The sequence below is a fragment of the Nicotiana tabacum genome, chromosome 7 (genome assembly GCF_000715075.1).
Source record: "Nicotiana tabacum cultivar K326 chromosome 7, ASM71507v2, whole genome shotgun sequence".
Classification (NCBI taxonomy): domain Eukaryota; kingdom Viridiplantae; phylum Streptophyta; class Magnoliopsida; order Solanales; family Solanaceae; genus Nicotiana; species Nicotiana tabacum.
Window position 1 is genome coordinate 112,826,818 of NC_134086.1, and position 8,694 is coordinate 112,835,511.

Here is an 8,694-nt window from a genome sequence, read left to right on the forward strand (position 1 = left end):
CGCAACTGTTTTCCTTGTAGCAGATTTCAAAAAAAAAATGAATACAAGGTTTTTACTTATAACCCGTTTCAGTTCATTGCCTTTACCCTAACTATGATAAGGTTCTTCTTTGGTTTTAGGTCGTGACTTTGCTCTCACTCAATGAGTAAACTTATCAGGCTTGAACTTTGATTATTTCCCAATCTTCTTTGCCTTCTTTATACACATATATTATATAGTCCCCCAAGTATTTGAGCGTTGAAGTATGAAGTCAAGAGCACTTGATTGTTCCTCTCATTTGGTCCTTTTCCTGAAAAGGAAAAACACACGGGACTCGGAGGTGCGATTATAGATGAAGACTGCTTAACCCGTCTGAATTTCTATCAGAATAGTTGCAACCCTAGACCGGGAATTTTAATTTATTCCACGTGCCTTGCAGGTCGTGATTCATCATTTAGTACGGGCTAGCTTTTTTGCCTATCATCTAAAATCGTTAGTAAAATTTTAACAATTCAAAAAGAAAAAATTTTAAAATATAGATACCTGACCGTAGGTATCCCTTATAAATAGTATCTCTTCAGGTGAACGACATTCCAGTGCGAAGGTAGTATCTTGCCATCTATCGTTTCCAGCTCGTATGCTCCTTTTCCTGCAATACCATGAATCCTGTAGGGTCCTTCCCAGGTTGGACTCAATTTTCCCATATTGGTTGCCTTCGTAGATTGAAAACCCTTTTTGAGAACGAAGTCCCCAATCTTGAAGAATCTTAGGCGTGCTTTTCGATTGTAGTAGCGTTCTATGACCTGCTTTTGTGCTGCCATTCTTATTAATGCAGTTTCTCTTTTTCCTTCAAGTAGATCAAGATTTATGCACATTTCTTCGCCATTAGACTCTTTTGATGCTTGTGTAAACCTTGTGCTTGGCTCTCCTATCTCAACTGGAATTAAAGCTTCAACTCCATAAACCAATGAAAATGGTGTTTCTCCTGTACTTGTTTTTGTTGTTGTGCGGTATGCCCATAAAACACCAGGTAACAATTCTGGTCAATTACCTTTGGATTCCTTCAAATGCTTCTTTAAATTGTTGATAATGACTTTGTTTGTTGACTCAGCTTGTCCATTACCCACCGGATGATAAGGCGTGGATGTAATCCTTTTGGTCTGCCAACTTTGAAAAAACTCCGTAATTTGTGTGCCTATAAATTGAGGGCCATTATCACACACGATTTCCTTTGGCACACAAAATCGACATATGATATTTCGCCAAATGAAATCTCTAACTTCTTTTTCTCGCACCTGTTTGAATGCTCCTGCTTCCACCCATTTAGTAAAATAGTAGTAAGTACAAGCAAGAATTTTACCTGTCCTTTTGCTTGTGGTAGTGGACCCACGATATACATCCCCCATTTCATAAATGGCCACGGTGCAATGACCGGATGTAACAACTCCGTAGGTCTATGCATGTTATTACCGTATCTTTGGCACTTATCACATTTAGCCACAAAATTTTCCACTTCTTCTTCCATTTTAGGCCAGTAATAACCTGCCTTAATCATGGTTCTTACCAGTGTTCTTCCTCCAGCGTGATTTCCACAATGACCCTCGTGTATTTCTCTCATTACATATTCCGTCTGTGAAGGCCCGAGGCACCTTGTTAAGGGACCACCGAATATTTTTCGATAAAGATTGTCTTGCTTTAAATAATATCGAGTAGCCCTTTTCTGAAGCGCCTGAGTTTTTTTATCTTCAGGAACGGTTCCATACTGCAAAAAAGCAACAATCCCGTTCCTCCAATCCCAGGTTAAGTTATTGAAATTTACCTCATTTTTGACTGGATCGAGCACTGAATGAAACAAATGAATTACGGAAGCATTTTCATTGCTTGCCACGTCTGCTGCAGATGCGAGATTGGCTAGGGCGTCCGCTTAGACATTTTCATCTCTTGATATTTGCATAACTTTCCAGGTTTGGAATTGTCTGATCAGATCCCGTACCTTCTCTAAGTACTGCTGCATCCGTGCTTCCCTGGCCGTATAAGTCCCCAGCATTTGATTAACTGCGAGCTGCGAATCACTTTTGATCACAATTTGATTAATGCCGAGTTCTTGTGCTAGTTCTAAACCTACAATCACAGCTTCATACTCTACCTTATTGTTAGTTATAGAATGACATTTAATGGCTTGTCGAATGGTTTCACCCATAGGTGGTACCAAAACAATTCCCAAGCCTGCTCCCTTCACATTAGATGAATCATCAGTAAATAAGGTTCAAATTCCCAAATTAGATCCGTTGAACACTTGTAATTCTTTTCTGCTTCCAATTGCATTTCTTGGCTAAAATCAGCCACAAAATCTACTAACACTTGAGATTTTATCGTGGTTCTAGGCTGGTATGCGATGTCATATTCACTTAATTCTATAGCCCATTTGGCTAACCTACCTGACAACTCATGCTTATGTAATATATTGCGTAATGGATAAGCAGTTACTACAGCGATAGGATGACATTGAAAATAAGGCCTTATTTTCTAGATGCCATGATTAATGCAAGTGCTAGATTTTCTAACTGAGGATACTGCGTCTCCGTATCTAATAAAGATCTACTGACATAATAGATCGAAGATTGTTTACCTTGATCTTCATGGACTAAAACAACACTTACCGCTACTTCTGAGACAGCAAGGTAGATGAGCAATCTTTCCCAAGCCTTTGGTTTTGTGAGTAATGGCAGATTTGACAGGTATGTCTTCAAATTTTTGAGTGTTTGCTGACATTTCTTAGTCCATTCAAACCGATCTTGCTTTTTAAGAGCTGAAAAGAACTTAAAACACTTTTCTGATGATTTAGAAATAAATCTCCCCAAAGCTGCAATTTTTCCTGTCAACCTCTGCACTTCTTTTTTACTTGTAAGCATGTCAGGAATTTCTTCAATGGCCTTAATCTGTGCGGGATTCACTTCAATACCACGGTTAGAAACAAGAAAATCCAAAAACTTACCTGATGCAACACCAAATACACATTTCTCCGGATTTAATTTCATACTGAATTCTCACAAGATCTGAAACGTATCAGACAAATGCGATATATGATCCCCTGAATGTTGAATTTTAACGAGCATGTCATCTATGTAGACCTCCATTGTTCTTCCCAAATGTTCTTGGAACATTTTGGTCATTAGTCTTTGATATGTTTCACCAGTATTTTTTAGACCAAAAGGCATTACTTTATAACAGCAAGTCCCCCTGTCTGTTATAAATAAAGTTTTTTCTTCATCTATTGGATCCATTTTGATCTGATTGTATCCTGAATACGCATTTAAAAAGCTTAACAATTCATGTCCATTCTTCTTCGCTACCACAACAGTATTGGCTAACCAATTAGGATATTTTACCTCACGGATAGACCCAATCTTTAGTAATTTTTGAACCTCATCTTAAATTACCTGATTTTTGAAAGTTCCTTGCTTTCTCTTCTTTTGTTTGATAGGGGGATACGATGGGTCTTCATTTAATTTGTGAGCCATTACCTCCGGTGGTATTCCTGTCATATCAGAGTGGGACCAACAAAACAACCCACGTTAGTTTTTAAAAATTCAATCAACTTACCTTTCATGTCTTGGCTTAGATTGGCCCCTACGTAGCCTTTCCTTTCAGGCCATTGTGCAAATAATATTACAGTTTCCAGTTCTTCAATCATTGTTTTGATATTTTTATTTTACTCTGGTTCTTGAATGGCATCTGGCCTTAGTCCACGTTTGTTCATCCTTGTTCAGTTGAGGTTTGTGTTATGGTACCCTCAACTGGATTCTGTAATTGCTATTTTTCTTCATTTCTCGTACTTGAATCTGCTACAAAGTTGATGCTCCTGGATGTACGTTGATCCCTACGGATTTGACATATTCCCCATGGTGATGGAAATTTAATAACTTGGTGCAAGGTTGACGGAACGACATCCATCTTGTGGATCCATGGTCTCCCAAGGATCATATTGTAAGTCATCTCCAAATCTACCACCTAAAACTTTATATCCTTGACAACTCCTTCTGCGAAGTGTGGATCCATGGTCTCCCAGGGATTATATTATAAGCCATCTCCATATCTACCACCTGAAACTTTGTATCCTTGACAACTCCTTCTGCGAATGTTGTAAGTATTACCTCCCCTTTTGTCACTACGCTGGAATTGTCAAATCCAGACAAAGTATGTGCCTTTGGTATTAATTTATCTTCGGCTTGCATCTCATGTAGTACTCTTAGCAAAATAATGTTCACGGAACAACCTGGATCAATCAAAACTCGTTTTACATTAGTATCATATACAAGTATAGATATTACCAGTGCATCGTTATGTGGGGATAATACGCCATCTGCATTTGCATCATCAAACGTAATGCTTTCTTCCTTTAACACATGTCGAACCCGCTTCCCGTGGGTAATTGTGACTTTGGAAACTTTATTGGCTGCTGTGTACATCACACCATTGATGTTTTCACCTCCACTTATCACATTAACGATCCTTTTGGGAGAAGGTGGTTTTGGGGGCTCCTGCCTGTTCTTCATATAGGCTTGCTTACCTCTCTCACTGAATAATTCAGTGAGATACCATTGCTTTAATAGATGATCAACTTCACCTTGCAGCAACCTACAGTCTGCCATTTTATGCCCGTAATCGTTGTGGAATTCACACCAGTGATCAGGGTTGTGCCTGTTTGGATTCGATCTCATTTCTTTTGGCCACCGTACCTTATCACACATGCTTCTTAAAACAGTCACGAGCTCGGAAGTACTTACATTAAAATTATAACCGCCAAACCTTGCTTTCAAATTTCTATCATCATCCCATGACTCTCGCGTATTTCGATCCTTCCCAAATTTTGATGATGAGCCCGACTCTCTATTCCTCGACCTATGATCGTACCTTGGATTGTCCTATTTTGACCGTAAATCTTTTCCTACGGGACCCATATATGGTTCGTACCTGTTTTTACCGAACCTTTTTTTAGTTTTCGCCCATCTCGAACTCACCTTTTCTTCTTTTTGAGATCGTGAGATAATATCCTCTTCTATCCTTGCTTCATGTTGTACATGTTGGAAACGTCATTCCACGTTGTTGCTGGGAATTCATGAAGACTTTCCTTGAGTCGCCTTGTGGCTTCAGAGCTTTTTTTCATTCAAATTACTAGTGAAGGCTATAGCTGCCCAATTGTCAGGTATGCGCGGTAACGTCATTCTTTCACGCTGGAACTAATCCACGAACTCTCTAAGCAATTCTAAGTCCCCTTGCTTGATTTTGAAAATATCTTCCATTCTTTTTTCGACTTTTTGAGCTCTCGAGTGTGTTTTGATAAATGAATCTGCAAGCTCAGCAAAAGAATTTATGGAATTTTTAGGTAAAAGAGAATACTATGTTAATGCTCCCTTAGTGAGTGTTTCACCGATTTTTTTGACCAATACTGATTAAATTTCTTGTTTGGTCAAGTCGTTTCCTTTTACGCCTGTTGTAAATGCAGTCACGTGGTCTCGCGGATCAGTTGTTCCATCGTATTTTGGAATATCGGGCATTTTGAATTTCTTTGGAATTGGGAGGGGAGCAGCACTTGGCTTCCAAGGTTGTTGTGAATATTTATCCATATCTATCACTTTGATTACGGGCGGTACTCCAGGTATTTGCTCTATGCGGTCACTTTGCTCCTTGATCTGTTTCTGCAATGTTAGTACTAAATTTTGTAAATCAGAATTGACTAAGTTACCTGGTCCTCCTTCTCGTGACTAGCTGGGGATTCCGCCACTACCTGAGTTAGTAAGCCCAGAATGAGGGTTCTCTAAAGTGTTATTATTTGGAGTGGGTGTTGGTAGTGCAACGGGTAATTGGCTAACAAAGGCCTCAAGAGCTTTATTGACCTGTTGAGCGATTAGCTTTTGCAAATCTTCATTGATAGCTTCATCATTGCCGAATTGAGCATTTCCATTTGTATGAGATCCATCAGGAGTGCCTTCTCGAGATCGTCGAGGGGAGCTTTGTGGAGAAGGGATTGGGATGTGATCATCATGTGGATTCTCCTGGAGTTATTGGTTTCCTTGGGTGTTGTCATTGATGTTCGACATAGTTGATGCAACAAAAAAGGTTAGACTAAGAAAGAGTAGATTATCAGATTCCCAGTAACTGAACCAATTTGTTTAACCAAAAAGTGGAATTTCAGTCAAAGCTTTAATTTAGAAGAATACGGGTTACTGATAATCAAAACTGAATAAAGGAAAGTGATTTTGCTAACAATAAGATAGACAAAAGAAAATAAAGTAAACCAGTATTTTTCGATGATCTTTCGTGTCCTTACAAATGATCCATTCTCTCCTTTTTATAGCTATCTTAAAGATATACGTTTTGCCTTTGTTATAATTAGGTCATTATAGACAATTAAAGACATTAAATGCTACGTTACATAATCATTGTAATTTAATACTGATTCTATAACGTCTTTAGTATTTACTGCTTATTAAACACTGTATCTGTACTCTCTTATGCTGTCAGATTCATTCTCCTTGATTTTTGAGTATAAATAGGTACGAGCGTTGAGTCTTTTGAATAGTTGTTCGTGCCTCTACTTGTACCTTCTGCTCGTATCTATTGCAACTTGTGCCTCTTTGCCAATCATCACTCTTTGACCAGCCTTCGTGTCATGACACGTCATCTTCCAATCACTTCAATATGTAAACTCGATTTTCCCAATACATTGGAAGCGATAGAAATTCTGGAAAAAAGGGACTAAGACAAATAAATTATAGGTTAGAGATTTGGCGTTAAAAGCGAAAAATGCAAAGGATAAAATAGAATTTCGGAGTAATAAGTTAGGTTATCATTGAAAAGAAAAATACGAAACAATTCCACGATATCAAATCGGTTGTTTCAAAAAGTGAGACTTTTCATTATTCCGGAATAATGGATTTAACAATACAATGCAACCAATTTTAATTGAAACAATTAAAACAAATATTATTTTGGGATAACAATACAATACAATGGGTAACAACCATCCAAACAAGCTGTAAGTGCAATATAATGTAGTGACTCATCCACATATTCAAAGATCATGACTTATACCGCCAAAGGATGTGGTGCAGTAGATGAAACTTCTCTTTCCTTAACCAAAGGTCTCGAGTTCGAGTCCTGGGTATGAAAAAATCTTTGGTAAGGAGCGCTTCCCCCCTGAATGGGGCCCTACGCGGCACGAATTCGGTTATAGTCAGGCTCCAATGTGAATACCGGACACCGGGTGGGAAACAAAAAAAAGATCACTTATAGACGGAATCAGGAGATTAAGCTTCTGGAACTAAAATTTGAAAAAGAGATACATACATGTTTATACTCTTTCCAGTCCATAATAAGTGACCGATTTGCTTTTTATTTTGGTCCAAAATAAGTGTCCATTTATATAATCAAGAAAAAATTCAATTTGTTTTTACAAAATTATCCTTATGTACATATCCCTAAAGTGTTTTCTTACTCCTCACATTAAATATTTAATTAAGGGTAATTTAGTCATACTAGGTATTTTTATATAAAATTTAGTATTTTTTTAATGGGCATGCTAAAAGCAAATTGGTCACTTATTTTGGACCGGATGGAGTAACAAATAATTACTGAGAAAACCATCCAGCATTTATTATATTTTATTTCAAAATTTAAAAGAAGAAAAAGAGATAGAGGAGTAGTAATTCTGAAAGCGAAGTTCTCTCATGTAATCAAATGCTAATCCAAAATTTAAGTTTGTTGAGTACAATATTTAAAACTTTATCAGTGAATTTACTGTACTGAATTTATTATGAGTTCGAAATTTAATGCTTATTGAAATTTATATTGAATTATGTTAAACTAGAACTCACTTAGTTCATATTTACTTGGCACATATACTAAAAATAGATTTTTATTTTTACTTGTCACTTTACGCATATCAAGAGAAGATAATTTTTTTTTGTTATACCCACCGTATTTATTACTCATTTTAAATCATCTTCTCAATTACAATAAAATATGTATCAATTAATATGTGTATCATGGTAATTATACACTTCATTTATTATTTTTTTAAGGGGCATGAAAAGTCAAAACGTGCCAAGTAAAAGTGAACGGAGGAAGTAACAAATATTGCTACATCCTCCTATTAGCTATAAAGATTTGAATTCTAACAATTCTACTACTACCTAAATAAAATTATCTTATTCCCATTAATCATGTGAGAAGGATATAAGAAAATAATTGTGAGACTTACATGAGGTGGGGGTAATGGTCATAGAAGCATACAAAAATAGAGCCAAAATAACAGTGTGTTCTTTTCTACAAATTTGTGTACATTTGCAAAGGCATTAAATTGAACCCACCACACTACCCTTCTTTATTGGCAAGAGCAACAGTAAAGTTGTCACCGTATGACTTATAGATTACGGGTTCGAGCTGTGAAAGCAGCCATTAATACTTGTATTAAAATATGATGTTTACAATACATCTTTGGAAAGCACTTCATGCGCTTCCACGGACCCTGTGTGAACGCAAATGCTTTGTGCACCTAGTTATTTTATTTTTCTTTAATGGTAGGAGCGTTGCAAACACGAAGAACCAAAGAAGCGTAGCAATTTAAGAAGGTGATGTGTCATCCCAAAAAATCAGCCCTTTCTCCCCCCTATAAATCAGCACGCTTGGGTTTCCCTTCTTCTTAGGGTTTTT